The sequence below is a fragment of the Pinus tabuliformis genome, chromosome 1_2 (genome assembly GCF_031772625.1).
Source record: "Pinus tabuliformis cultivar Carrire ecotype Pingquan chromosome 1_2, CPIR1, whole genome shotgun sequence".
Classification (NCBI taxonomy): Eukaryota; Viridiplantae; Streptophyta; class Pinopsida; order Pinales; family Pinaceae; genus Pinus; species Pinus tabuliformis.
Genome location: NC_142298.1, coordinates 1,079,463,396 through 1,079,479,575, shown reverse-complemented (window position 1 = coordinate 1,079,479,575; position 16,180 = coordinate 1,079,463,396). Strand labels below are relative to the sequence as shown.

The 16,180-nt window shown below is 41.1% G+C and overlaps 1 pseudogene; it reads right to left on the bottom strand.

Annotated features, from left to right (window-relative positions):
• Window positions 1-2,056: 2,056 nt before the first annotated feature.
• Window positions 2,057-3,095, bottom strand: LOC149209877 (transcription factor bHLH94 pseudogene; annotated as a pseudogene).
• Window positions 3,096-16,180: the final 13,085 nt, after the last annotated feature.

Sequence of the window (16,180 nt, the reverse complement as noted above, 5' to 3'; positions counted from 1 at the left end):
TGAAATTTTACCTGAGCGTTTTATGCTGCTGAGACCAAACCTGAAGAATCCCTCAGAGAATGATTTCGTTTTACCTGATTGAGGCATAAAGTAAATGCATTTCTGCTGTGGACAGAGAAAATGGCGGATAGAACAGCGTAATGATAACCCTGGAAAACAGAAAGCAAGAGCCCAGCAGATATATGCAAAACTTCAAAGTAAAACCCTTCACAATTAACCTAGAATCACAAAAATTTTACAGCTCTGGTACAGCTAGATTTGACAATAATTGCAGTAATGCTTTCAATATGTTAGAAAATTTGAACTTCACTGTGAACAGAAAGAAAGTCTCTCAATGTAAAACAGAAAAGAAACTTTGAAAGATTAACCCAGGGAACAGTCAGCTGGGCTCTGCACAGAAAAGCCAGTGGGAGTCAGCTGGTTCAGCCTAGAACTTCCCCAAACGCCCACCTGTACCTTTTACCTAAAGATCTCCTGCACACTTCAAGCAAGCATCAGTAAAGAGGGCGAGAAATGCTGCTAGATTTCAAGGAATAATGGAGATACCTGCCATTATTCCAGAAACCCTACAACATTCAAACCCTAGCACGTGAGCAAGATACCTGTACTCACAATACTCTGAAAACCAGCTATTATTAACTGCTGAAAACTGAAATATGCAGAAAAAACAATCATCTCACAGCAATTCCGGAGAGTAACACCAGCCAGTTTTGAACCCCAAAGTCTTTTTATTAATCAGAAAATCAGATTACAAGAGAGCTTTTTCAGTACAGACTCACAGATCAGATGATTTGAAATGACCCACTAAGACCCTATATAAAGGAAATGATCCTAACGGCTAGTTCGAGTGATCCATGTAGAAATGATCTCGACCGTTGATGAGAATCAAGACATCTCTTGATCTCATCCATCGATTTATTAACTTAAAATATTATTATTTTATTAGTTAGGGTTTTTGCTTGATTTTTTTATTATTTTTATTCATTTTTTAATTTTTTAATTCATTTTAAAATGGATCACTGAACTAAGCCTTTGGAAACATCACCTAGGACCTAGGACTTAGGACTCATGAGGGGATTTAAAACATTTCTTGACCCTCAGGACACATTACATCATGACTTTGACAAAATTACATCTTAAGGGACAAACCCATTTAATACAGACCCTCACAAAACACCCAGCGCTGCGACACAACGATAATCTAGCAGATCAACACACTAGGATTCTCCTAAAGTTCTAATGACAAAATCAATCCCGGCTTTGGGGTCAGGTTTGAAGGAAAACTCTGCCGATCCGTGGATCGGTGAGACGAAAAACCTTCCGGGACATAGATTATCACAGAAAATTAGGTCCACCTAGGCAGCTTTACATACATGACTCTGATTTGCTTAGATTATTTACAACTTATACATGCAGACTGGGTTTACAACAAAAAGATCAAGCTGCTGATGACGGCAGGATGGCACGGACATGCTGATCAGGTGCTGCTTCTTTCTGTCAAGAAAAACGGGGTGCACTGCATGGGTAGTTGACCAGTAGGGGTCAACACATTGATTACAGAAATAAAAGCCAATTTGTCAGGCTCTATCCCTGCGCGTTGCATTTCATAATACATCCTCAATGCTTCCTTGCAGAATCCATTCCATTTGATAACAAAACATTATTTTGTTTGTATTTGTGTAAATTCGTTTGAGTACATTGGATTTGGTTGCCATATGCGTTTGCAGTTGTTGAAACTTGTCTCTTCCTCTTCACTTTAATCACCCACTGCTGTTTAACTACTGCCACAATAGTGAAGATGGGAGTGGGATGAGGGCCATAAGAATAGAAAGTATAAGAATGAGTATGCAGATGTAAGGGCAGATGCGGAAGAATGTATTTATTGAACGAAGTTTCATTCGCAGTTGGAGATGAAGATTGGGAAAATGGCGAACAATTCATTGTGAGGAGGCGGCCTACGATCAGACCACCATTATTCACTCATTTATCGGCCTCAAGATCATCATCAACTTGGCATGGTTGAACGTTGTTGGAAATCTGCCCCAGTTCAGGAATTTGACAGTCTTGTAACTTTTCTTCTTGTGATACAATAGACTCAGCAGCCTAAGTCCCTCAGTTCTTTACATTCTCGTTTCCTGATACGTTGGAGAGGATTATATGATACAAACATGCAGAGCAAAAAGTAACTAAGAAACGCGGCTTCTCATTGGATTTGTACTGTTGGAATGGATGATACTGAATATCTGATGAACTGCACTTGCTATTTCGTTTGTGGATGTCAATTGACATTCTTCTTCAATCTTGACGTTGAAGGAGTAGAGCACTGAAAGATCAATGGTGGTAATATTCAAGTGTAAAATTGTCATATTGAGATTCTCAAGAGCCAAGATGACTTTGAGAAGTTGTCCAGGCCTCTTTAGAGAGAGAACTTTGAGACTGGCATGTGTTTCAATCACAGTCACCTCTACATCAACGATTGCAGACTTACTTTCTGCAGTATGATCCAAATTAGAGCTTTCCATCTCACATTTTAGTTCTGTTCGTTGTGACGAATATGAAGTATACTGTGGAGAGAGGAAGAAACCGTTGAAGGGAGCGGCAGTTGATTTGGGACTCTGAGATCCTTCTAGTTCACATTGTTTTCTACGCTTTTGAGCTTGAGCTTGAAGAGACTGCAAGAGCTGTTCTAGTTCTTTAACAAAGTCAATTGCACCTCCAATAATGGAGGCCTGATCTCCCCTTTGGATGAAAGAGACTGGCATCAGGGAACGCAGGACTGTTAAATGCTTGTTCATTTGCTTTCTCCTATTGCGCTCAACAACAATGTGAGTCATCCTTTGGCTCTCAACTTCTTCATTGTTCTTGCAGATCTTGGAACGCTTCCTCTTCCTAATTCGTTCACGGGTGGCTGTATTGGCTTGGTAACCATTAATATTCCCCAATCTCTTGTCGTTGCAATTGTCTGAAGAATTCACAGTGTTGTTGCATCTGTTAGAGGCCACTTTAGGAAGCCAAGATTCACTACTAAAAACCGTGGGAAGATTTATCATTTGGGCACGAGTTCTGTATGGAAATTGTCGGCTGAACGTACACATATGTATCCTCCTTGTTGTGCTTGTAAGGCAAAACCGAGAGCCTCTCCTGGACATTCATTGAAAGGAGCACAATACAAGATTGAGCTAGCCCATGCTAGAGGTTAACCAGACTATAACTGCACTTGTTCATTTCTGGGCCAACCCAAGTTTTTTTTTGCACAGAATGGTCACCTGTAGCCTAACAATGATTGCTGCCACAACTGATTATTCCTAAACAAAGCTTGAAATATTCCAGCAAGGTCGCTCTATTCATATTTTTGATGGAAAAGCATCTGACTTCATTTGTAATGAGTTCAACTCATGAATGCATTACACCCTTGCCATTCCATTAGTCATATGGAGCAAGTCAATGCCATGAGAAGTTGAAAAGGTACGAGAAAATGTTTATTTTATAATATTCAATGCCACAATATGCCCTAAGGAGAAAGTAGGGGTGTAACGATTTTGCACAAGATTTTTATCCTCACCATGATGCTGGACCGAGGTCTATGTAACCAGATTTGATACTGACCTATTTCCTGTTTTGAGTCTCATCGTTTGGGAATGCACAATATACTTTTCCTTGTATATGAATGCAACCAACCATCGTTGTGTGTGGATTTGGAGAATAATTGTAGAGTTAAAATCTTGCTTTTGGTTCATTCCTCAAGGAAGAATATCACTTGATTGTTGTAGTTTTCTGGGAGAACAAATTTTGAGAATACCTTGCAGTGACATTGGTTCATAGTTGTGAACAAATTTTAAAGTGTAAGTTTGACATTGGAGAAAATGGCTAGAATCAATGAAGTATTAGAGTTCCTCAAAACTCTGATATTGTCTACTACTCATGATACATTAAAAGTCAGCAAAGTTTCTCTCACAAACATTCAGGTTTGTCTACAAAATGCACAAGAGAAAATTGACTTTTTGCAACTTGAATCTTAGCTACAACAAGCATAATTACAATAATGGAGTCATCATTCTGAACCTGTTTCTGTTCAGAAGATTGAAACAGACTCCCATAAACAACAAGACAATAATGTTACAATTGATTCACAGCTAGTGCCAAATAAAGTAGCAGTTGTACATTCAGATGCAGAAATTCAGTCTACACTTCCCAAGTCGGTCATCAGACCTTGGGCAGAGCTTGCCAGCAACAAGTATAGAACTGGTCTTGGATATGACAAGGATGTGTCCTTTCATATTCCAGACTACTCCAAACCAATCTAATTTCAAAGTGTTGTGTTCCTTCATGACAGTTCACCTTCAGCTATTCCAGATTCTGCTCCTCTTCCACAACAACAACAACAAATTGTGAAATGCCAACACTGTGACCGAGTTGGCCATCTAAAAGATCATTGTTTTGATCTTCATCCATGTAAGCACTGTCATAAAACCAGTCATTCTTCAAACAGATGCTTCAAAAACAAACCTCTTGCAAGAACAAAGATTCATCTTGGATGGATTGCGTCTTGGCAATGGGCATTAACAACCAAGAAGATATTTTAGTCACATGTCAGAACTTGTTCTAGAGTATTGAACAGTCTTGCAGTTGACTTTTCTCCATCATCTCACTTTGTATCTGAAAGAGGGGGGGGGGAAATGACGGTCATCTACAAGCTTCAAAGCCACATCAAGCGAGCCTGAGCCACAACCTGCCATACCAGATTCAGAGTTGTAGCCAAAGACAAAGATGCCCCTGAGCATGCCTTCAGTTTGTGACACCTCTTCAAAGAATTGGGGACACTTCCTCTAGCAGAAGACTTCATCTTCTTGCCAGTTTTGGAAGAGTTCCAGGAATTGCATTAAGCATTCCAGAGTTGTTGGTCATCCTTAAACCATCACAGGTTGAGACTTCCCTTTTCAGGTTGAAGTTCTCCCTTTTATGCAGGGTGAGACCTCCCTTTCATGGTTGAAGGTTTCCCTCTTCAAAACATCAGAAGCACTTCCTCTAGCAGAAGACTTGAGCTTCATGCCAGACTTGGAAGAGTTCTGGGAATTGCACTAAGCATTCCAGTGTTGGTGGTCATCCTTAAACCACCACCCTTTATACCAACATTTCAGAGAGCACATTCAGCCTAGTGTTGCCATGCATTTTTGCACGTTTTGTATTACAACTCTCTTCTTGGACTCATACATAACCCTTCGGATTAAGGGGGGGAATGTTGGACACCTAATCCTCTAAGGGTTGGTGTGGAAGCCGAATAGACTAAGGAAGTCCAAGAGACCTTGGGATGTGGAACCCAACAGTCACACCATGTACTATAAATGTATATCATTTGTTAATAATAAATGTACTCTCCTGTTTATCATTCATATTCTGCGGCCTAACCCAACAGTAAGATCCTTCATCAACCAACATCCAAACATTAACAAATGCAACAATATTTTATCCTACAAGAACTTGACTTAGCTGTCAACACTTTTGAGCACCCAATTGTAGATAATGCTGATCTGTTTTGAGCTTATAGAGCAGATTTGTTCAACGTATTCTTTTACCTTATAACTGTGGTTTCCCAGCTTAGCAAACAATCCTTAAAACATACCTAGAATAGCTTCCTTTATTACGCTGTCACCTACAACAAACACGCTGTCTATCCAGACATCTTAATGCTGTGTTAAGACTCCTTGCTGCGGCCTAGGGCTACTTCTTCTGCAGCTTAGGGTCTTTACTTAGCTGTGTATTAGGGATCCATTGACAGTGGCTTTAGGCTTCTTTGTGACTTCGGATTTAGTGCCTCTTTGGACAACGGATTAGGGTTGCTGATTAGGCCTTCTTTTGCTACATATTAGGCCCGCGGTTAGGGCACTAGGGCACCTTTAAGATTGCGGCTTTAGGGCCTCTTTGGACAACAGATTAGGACCTTCCCTAACTGCGGATTAGGGCCTTCTTCTTGACAGTAGGTAGGAGCCTCCTTTGACTGCGTATGTAGCCTTCCCTTGACTACGGCTTGCTGTGGGGAGAGCCTCCCTCTTGTCTGCGACTAGGTCTCCTTCCTTTAGGCTGCGGCTAGGGCTTCTCCCTCTTGACCTCTCTTGCCACCAAACCCAAATGAGTGGAGAGAGATCATGAGAAAAGTGTGTGTAACAAATGACCTGAGGCCTCCTCTATTTATAGTGCCACATTGAGGTTGAGCTGGGGGTAATTTGGTTGGTGGCCGACCTTGACAAATTGTTAAATAATACAAATAAATTCATATCTCCATAAATACATGTCATAATTGGATGATCTTTAGATCAATCCTACACCTCTCGAAGAGAGGAATCCAAGAAAAATATCAGCTGCCATAAATAAGATGTCCCACATGGAGTTTAGCCCTAAATGCCAATGTTAACACTCCCTCTCAACTAGGGAGAACTCCATTTGCTAATCCATCTGCTAGTCTGTACTATCTCTGCCATTAATGCAGTGCCCTGCACTGCTCTGTTGAACTATGAAGAAGAAGAGGTGATCGAGAATGTATCATACCATTCTCTACTGACCCGAAGTCAGTCCCACAACGAGTGTCTCATACCACTCTTACTGACCTGAAGTCAGTTCCAATAAAGAGAGTGTGTCATACCACTCTTACTGATCCGAAATCAGTTCCAAATAAAGAGTGTCTCATACCACTCTTACTGACCCAAAGTTAGTTCCAATTCATCGCAGATCAATATCATCCTAGCATAGGGAGTACGGTAGTACATAATGCGTCCATCGGTAGTACTATGTTCCCTATCCTCATTTCCTTACTCAGTGGCTAGATGAGAGGTACTTCCCATGAGTCCTAGACTGCATGGGTAGGATGTCTCAGCAGGAGAAGGATGAACCACTCATCCTACCTACATGTCACCGTGGGGTATCCCAGGGGAAGGCTGAACCACTCACCCTGTACACAACAAATCACTAGGGGAAGGCTGGATCACTCACCCTATGATTGTGTGTCAGCAGAAGAAGGATGAACCACTCATCATGCCTACATAGCAAACCATTAGGGGAAGGCGGAACCACTCACCCTATGGTTGCTGATCGCTCCAAGAAGTACCCCAAGTCCCCGGAGCTCCCAGAGCTCAATATCCATGTCATACAGGACTCTCAGGAGAGGGTCTCGCCACGAATCCTAGTTGTTCTCGAAAAGTCAAGAATTTGACCTTTCCCTAAGGCTTCTTCAAAATATCGGCGACCTGCACATCGATCTCAAAGTGATGGAGCCTTATTTCTCTTCGTTGTACCATATCCCAGATAAAGTGGTACCTAATGTCTATGTGCGGGGAGCGATCATGAAATACAGGATTCTCCGACAATCGAATCCCACTCTGGCTGTTATAGAGGATCACAATGGTATCCAATACATGTCCAAACAACTCACTGAAGAGCTTCTCCGACCAGACAGCTTCACACGAGGCCATACTTGCAGCTACATAGCTAGCCTCAGTGGTGCTCAAAGCAACTGACTTCTGGTTCTTGCTCATCCAGGATATTGAAGCAAAACCCAAAGAGAAAAAACACTAAGAAGTGCTTTTGCGATCCACCATACTGCCTGCCCAATCAGTATTAGAATAACCATGCAACATCATAGTTCCGTCAGTGTATCTCAGTCCATGAGTGATTGTGCCTTGAAGATATCTTAGAATATTCTTGGCACCAATCCAATGTGAGAGATGAGGCTCAGCCATATGTTGGCTCGAAATGCTAACTGCAAAACATATATATCTAGACGTGAGTTCACCAAGAACATCAATGCTACTATGAGTTGACGAAATCAAAGGCATTTCCCAAATCAGGTCTGGCAACACTACAACATAACTTCTTAAAGTTAAGCTCCATCAGGGTAGTCATAGGCTTGCAGTTCACCATTCTAAATTTGGAATCCACCTCCCTCTTTTGTTTGTAAATGAGAGGGTTTGCACCTTTCAGAAAGAGGTCATCCATATAAAGCACCAATATGAGAGGTCTATCATCCACAACCTTAAGGCAAAGGTTTGGATCAACTTCACTTCTAGTGAATCTCAGCTTCATCAGATAGCTGTCAATCCTCTCACACCAAGCCCGGGGTGCTTGCTTCGAACCATAAAGAGCTTTTTTCAACCTGCATATATGAGATTCCCAATCATGAACCTCAAGCCCCTTGGGCTGTTCTACATTTGTGGTGTTGATATTACTAGAGGGGAATGGTCCCCTTGTAAGCTTTCCCTCGGTACATCTTGGACATATACCTTCATGCTCTTCTTTGAACTCAGGCATCCCTGACACTATCTGTCTCACATCGCGTAGGGCCTTACAATGAAGATGGGCAGACCTCTGGTGCCATTGAAGAGATGTGTCACACGACATGGTCCCCAGTGGACTTCCTGCAACTTCATACAAAGTGCCAACCCTGAACCCAAGAGTAAAAGCATCTTTAAAATTCCATTTCCAGACACGTACCTTTCCATCGATGAATGCCACCTTGTAACCTTTGTCTTCCATTGCCGAAATGGACACTTTCTTTTTGAGATCAGGTACATAAAGAATTTCTTGTAAATGAATCGTGTTACCCTGATTCAATTTCCTTCCCTATCGTATTAGAGAGAGCTTCCTTGTATCCAGTGAAGTGCCTTGAGGCACCACTATCAATAAGCCAATTTCCAAAAGAGTTCGGAGGAGAGGTAGTGGAGAGGGCCGATATAAGATAATACTCCTTTTGCTTATTAGAAAAAACATTTGATTCTTCATACATGGAGTTCATGGCTTTCTTGGAGGGTCGACCATTTCCTTGATGTCCTTTTTCCTTTCTCCTTTGCCATTGTACCTGTCATTCCTTTGATCATTCTTGATGAAGTTGCCCCTGGAATGATTGTGATCATCATGTGATGTGTCCCTTCTATCTGGACACTCCCTCGCATAATGGCCAAACTTATTGCAAGCAAAGCATCTGCCTTTCCTTCCACCCTTAGATCCAGGCTTTCCATTGAAGTGACCTTTAGACCCTGCATTATTTCTCCTTTTGGCATGAGCGGAGAAAGCAGTGGGGTTGCTTCTATTAGAAGGCATTTCTTGCTCCACCATTCTTGTTTCTCTCTGAATGCATCTTGACATCAATTCTTCAAATCCTGGAATTTGATCATTATTGAGAACAGTGGTTCTAAATATATACCACTCGTGTGGGAGCCCTCCAAGGGTAGTGATAGTAAGTTCCTTTTCAGATAATTTCTCCAATCAATAGAAGATCATTCTTGATCTCGGTGATCCTTAAGAAGTAGGATTGAATATCTTGGTCCTTGCCCTTCTTAATATCCTTCAACTTATTTTTGAGGAACAAAATTTGATTTGCATCACTAACCTTGAACATACTTATCAATCTGTCGTAGATCTCCTTGGAGGTGTTTAGATCAGAGATGTAAGCCACCAGACACTTGTAAATGGAATCTCTGTTAATCTTCTTCGCTTTGACTTCACCCTTGGTGTACTTGTTCTTTGTAGCAGCCGATGCATTTGATGGAGGCTCAGGGATTTTACCCTTCACATAGTCCAACACTTCTTGTTCTTCCAATGTCAGATCAAGAAACATCTTCCATCCGTGATAGTTAGACTTTTCATAGAGCTTGTCTTCAACCGGGAAGTGGGATGAGGAACCCATTGAGCCTTTTGTCCTTTCCAACTGTCTTCGGTGATTGCTCTTTGACTCTTGCTTGGGCTTTGTCTTCACCTCACCTCTGATACCATGTTAAATTTTGGTATGCTCTATGCTTAAGAGCAATTTACTTCAATTTTCTTATTAACCCAATATCAATATCCAGATTAGCAATCACATTAGTATGATAGTAAAATGCAGATAGAACATAAACATTAGTAGTAGAAGACAAGCCAAGACAAGAGGACACAAGATGTGGCACCAGCAAAGGACAAACCCCAATGTGGGGAATCCCTTGATTAATTCTTCTTATATTCTTCAATAGTTCAGCAGAGAGAGAGTACAAATATACAAATCTGAGATTCTATGACATCACTAGTACAGCCTTGACCAGAGAGGTCAATGCTGGTCAAACAGGACTGAATCTTCCATCCAAGTGGCATCAACAGGATGCTCATCCAACTGAGCCAAACATAGTTAAACCTTGTTTCAATATATCTCCTAGAACGCTGTTGTCTTCAAGTTGCACTAGCTGTCACTGCTTCATGAGTTAGGGCATCAACTTTCAGTCCTCGTGCTTCATACAGTCAGGGCTTCAAAGGCTGCAGAGTACCAAGGAGAGACTCCACCATTTGAAGTATGGTTTGGCAACCCTCAGAACGATCTTTGCTGCTTGCTATGGCCTGCAGCCTAGACCAACAGTAAGATAGGCCTACGATTCTTCATCAACCAACATCCAAACGTTAACAAATGCAACAATATTTTATCCTACAAGAACTTGACTTAGCTGTCAACACTTTCGAGCACCCAACTATAGACAATGCTGATCTGTTTTGAGCTTATAGAGCAGGTTTCCCAGCCTGGCAAACAGTCCTTAAAACATATCTAGAACAACTTCCTTTATTACGCTATCACCTACAGCAAACACGCTGTCTATCCAGGCATCTTAATGTTGTGTTAAGACTCCTTCTTGCTGCGGCCTAAGGCTACTTCTGCTGCGGCTTAGGGTCTTTACTTAGCCGTGTATTAGGGCTCCATTGACAGTGGCTTTAGGCTTCTTTGTGACTGCGGATTTCGTGCCTCTTTGGACAACGGATTAGGGTTGTTGATTAGGCCTCTTGTGCTACAGATTAGGCCCGCAGTTAGGGCACTAGGGCACCTTCAAGACTGCGACTTTAGGGCCTTTTTGGACAGCGAATCAGGACCTTCCCTAACTGCGGATTAGGGCCTTCTTCTTGACAGTAGATAGGAGCCTCCTTTGACTGCGTATGTAGCCCCCCCTTGACTGCGGCTTGCTGTGGATAGGAGCCTCCCTCTTGTCTGCGGCTAGGGCTTCTCCCTTAGTCTCCTCTTCACTTGCAACTAGGGCTTCTTGCTCTTGACCTTTCTTGCCATCAAACCCAAACGAGTGGAGAGAGATCATGAGAGAAGTGTGTGTAACAAATGACCTGAGGCCTCCTCTATTTATAGTGTCACATTGAGGTTGAGCTGGGGTAATTTGGTTGCTGGCCGACCTTGACAAATTGTCAAATAATACAAATAGATTCATATCTCCATAAATACATGTCGGAATCGGATGATATTTAGATCAATCCTACACCTCTTGAAGAGAGGAATACAAGAAAAATATCAGCTGCCATAAGTAAGATGACCCACATGGAGTTTGGCCCTAGTTGCCAATTTTAATAGAAATCTATACTGCTGAATCGAATCTACAATTGTCTGGGCCATGGTTTTATGGGATACAGTGTGTAGGAATAAGGTATACCCTTGATACAATATGTAGTGCCTCATTGATTATGCTAATTCCTGAGGATCAACATGTTAAATCATATCTGCCTCAGTTTGGACTGTGATAAGTCCAAGGATGTTTGGATTATTGCCCATAATTTACAACATGCAATCTCTGTATATTTCCATACACTGGATCCTTATAGTCATTATAGTGGTCAAATGTTGGTCCAGACTCCAGTTACAGTAGAGCATGGATATTTGACTAGATCACTATGTTACAGTTAGTTTATGGACTATTGATAGTATAGCAGGATTGGAACTGCTCTTGAAGAAAAGGAAAAATCCCAGACCTTCAAAAAAGACTTAAAAGTCTCCCTGATTTCCTCTCCAGAAGAAAAGGATCATGATAGGAACCTTGCATTTGGTTACTGATGCTCATAACTGAGGATGAAACCCTTTTTTTTGAAGCCACCTCTGGGCTTTGAAGAAAATGAGTAAGATACTTGTGATTACATATTGAAGCCGATAAATATCTGATGGAGCAAATGTATGGTTTTATGCGCAGTTTTACCTCTGACATGAATGTCTTCTCTCATCAGTCTCAGAGGGAGTTGTCTGTTGAATCCTCCCAGCAAGTATAGCAAAGGACTTTCCTGATTATGAAAGGGCACTGTTTGGATTTGGAAATGATTTGATATTGTTATCTACTCATGACATTAATTCTTGATGAATGATTAATTTCACATAATAGCAGATAATGACCTGTCATGACTATGGTATATATATTCATGAGAACCTAATATAGTTTAACTTTGTGATCTCACTGTTATAATAGTAAGATGTAAGACAGATTGATGTTTTGATTAATGGTTGAAGAGGTTTCCCATTTAGGGGGAGAGATCGTTGATGAATATCCCAACATCTATTATTAGTGGATAAACAAGAGACCCTTAATTTCAGATTGAAACAAGCCTTGATGGACTTGGATTAATGGACATTTGATGGTATTAAAAGTATGTAATTTTATGAGCTAACAACTCTTTGATGCCAGGACTGGTTCAGGATCCACTTCTCGTATAGAAATGTTTTGCTACAATCATGGCATGCTGAATTATTGTTGTTAGATTTGATGGATCCCATAATGATCAACCAAATGAATCCTTATGTTGCAACATGCACCCTGAGTTAGATAGAGTCTGGATATATACACGTATATAGCTGGGACAGAGACATCTTCATGAATTGTGATAATGCTGCTGTATTAGACAAGCTTTGGCTTGTGGTTGCTGCCTTCCTATGTGAGAGGGAGTAAGGATGAATATGGTATTCTTTGTTTTATTACATGTATTTTCTCTAACATAATATTTGATTTAATGTCTTGTATGATCAGGTAAACTGAGAGCTACAACTTCAAATACTGACTGAGCTCTTCAGTAAGTTGTTTTGAATATGGTGTTGGATATGGGCACATTGATCTTCTACTGTGAGGCACCATCATGACTGCTGGAAGAGCAGAGAAGACTTTGGACTTCATATTGCAGCTTGGACTGGTTGAGATGACCCTTTCAAACAAGGGTCCGGGCTGATCGAGAACACTAAGCATTCCCCCCCCCGGTTGAGCTCCCAGAGTGGGGAATGGAGATGATAGGCTCCTTGGGATGAGAGACGTCTGATCGATAGGGTGTGTAGAGATCTAGGATCTACCCTAGTTAGAGTATGCCCTAGTTAGCATCCTGCCCACTTTGTGGGATAACCTCCCCATATGGCCAATGGGATGAGGGACTTGGGATAGAGTGTGATCCCTACCCCTTGCAGTAGGTGGATCTCGCCCAAGTTGGTGGATGCAGGTGTTCTACCATCTGACTCTCAAGGGTCAAGATGGGAAGATCAGGGACAATAGGGTAGAGTGTGATCCTTACCTTCGGTAAGTTGATCTCACCTATTGTCAGGGACTTTGGGATAGAGTGTGATCCCTACGCATTGAGGTAGGTATGATCTTGTCCATTGTCTTTGATACAAGGTGGACGCAGAGGGCTCCCTTGCAGTGTTTCTTCTTCTTTGACCTCAAAAGTGTTTAGCGTGAGATGAACAAAGATGATGACAAGACATTTGAGATGGGAAGACCCAGAAGAAGGATAGGCATGATCCTTACCTCATAAGGTAAGTGGCATCTCTCCTATTGTCTATGGATTCTGGGTGGTAGCATTGGCAGCCCGATGACGAGTTTCCTGAGTTGCAGCATTGGCTCCTCGCTGACAGATATTATGGGTTGAGCTAGACTCCATAACTTGGTTTCGAGTTGAGTAAGGCTCCTGAATGATTGAACTAAGCTCTCTGATGTTGTTATGGGTTGAGTTGGGCTCCCCTATGATGTCACATTCTTCTTCTTCTTTAGATTTGAGATTGTTCATCAGATGGCGATGAGTCAAAGACGAGATATGTCTTGATGATAATGATGATTATTGGATATAGGGTAGAAGTCAGAAGCTCCCCTATCATGGTTCTTCTTCTTGTTTGGGTGATGATTGAGTTACATTGAGATATGTGGAGATGGATATCTTATTGATATAACTATATGAGACTAGTATTATTCCTCCTCTTTTATGAGATGATGTGAGATGAGTCTTTTCAATATTGTAACTGTCTATCTTCCACTTGACTGAGATTTGCACTCTTGAGATTCGTGATGATGCAACTATGACGAGTCAAGAGGCTTATGATGGAAATTTCTCCCTAGCTGAGAGGGAGGGTTAAATTGTGATGCAACTTTGGGAAGAATTTCCTTTGATTAACAAAAAAGAAATTCAAATCTCATTGTCATAGATTTACATTTTAAATTATGAATTAAAGTTCTAAATATTCCAAGTTAAATTAAGTTTGTTTGGAGGGAAACCTATTGATGAAATTCAAAAATTTAAAAGGTCGGCTTCAACCTCATGTCGACTCTGCCCAAAATCCCCACGTCACCATTATCAATTATAAATACGGATTAGATTGATCCCTTGTGAATCATGTGAATTTTGGTTAGGGGTTCTATTTGAGATTTTTCTAAAAAGCATGGTTCAGATAGCTTTCGTGACTCAGATTTCTACCATAAGTCTCACATTTGATGGCATAAATTATTTTCGGTGGCTACAAGTCTTCTTTTCTTTGAGTATAGGATTACTATGCATCCCTGCTTTGATTAGTCTCGCATCACTAGATATGGTTTCATCATGATATGACTGGCAGAGAATCACTGTTATATGGCTTATAATAATAAACTCTCTTTTGTTACCCACTCTTTATGGTCTCGCTCAGGTATGGCTCTCATCGCACCATGGTATGGCACAAATTGTATTGCAGTAGGACATCATATATCATATGGCATATCTTCTTTCAAAAGCGTATGGCATCTCTGCTCTCAAGATCGTATCACATCCCAGTTCTCAAGCTCGTATTGCATGACATCTCTGTTTTCAAAATAGCACTGTATTGTTTCATTTCTCGTTCAGGACCATGGCTCAACTATGGCATCTTCTCTGGGGTTATGGCTAAACTCTATTAATGTTATAACATGAAAGACATCACATTGGATTCTGTGTGACAACGTATTTTCATCTTTGTGATAGCGCATTGGCACCTCAGTATAAAAGCTATGTTTGGCATGACATCACAGACATTGTCAAGGTTACTCAGTAAGTTGGCTAGTTCAGCACTACAATTGACACTGCATATAGTTTCACCATATAGGAAATATAGTTGTATCTGCTGTATGACATTAACATATGCTCAACTTGGTTACTTGTCAAGTATATTGTTACACTACTGATCCAGTGGTGATAGTTATGTTGTAGCTCTTATGCCAATGTCAGGGGTTATGTAGTAGTCTTGTTCACAGACGAAGTTGTGAACACGACTAATTCAGATCTTGGATAGCTTGAAACATTATGACTCATGATATTGTGTACCTTGTATCTCTTTGATGGACTTTCGAAGACAATTTAATTGAAGGAGAAGAATTTAGAAGGGTTTTCCCCCTTGTGGGGTTTTGCCCTGGTCTCTGACCAATCCTGGTGTCTCTATATGTGTATGCTTTTCTTCCTTTTCTTCCATTTATATATACGCTGCTTAGTTGTTCTTTCTATATAATTGTAAATGCTGCTAAAAGTGTTATGAGAGAATGCATTTGAATGATGAAGAAGAATGTAAATGCAATTATGAAAGCAAAGAACAAGGAAGCTGCTAGAAAAATTAACAGGGCTGACGCGTCTGAAGGGGGGTCTGCGTAGCTGATTTGACTATCAGAGCCTAACCCTGATGGGCCCAAGGAGAATTGAACCCATGCCTCGTGACAGAGGGCCAAATACTTGGCGGGGGGGGGGGGGGTTCAACCAACTGGGCTACACATCAGGGCTGTGCAGGTTAGGTCTTGGTGCTAAAAGAAATCTTCTTAGGATCATTGTAACAAAGCTCATATTCTCCAATTGTTTTTTTTCCCATTTGAATTCAGTCTTTAGATTGATATCGATGATTCTGTTTGGATGCTTTATTGGCATTTGGCTGTTCTCCGCTGTACAGTTTGTAGCTCAAATGGTGCAAAGTATTGTAGAGCTCTTCTTTGCAAAAGCTATAAAATATCAACTGTATTTTCTAGCATGTCCATCAACCATTATGCATTTGCACCATTGCAAGAATTCAAGACCATCTTGTGTGGACCATTATGCTCAGTAAAAACCCTTTGCTAACGTTGCTGTTGTCAATTTTCTTTCTGATGCTTATTACTGGATTCTAAATCAA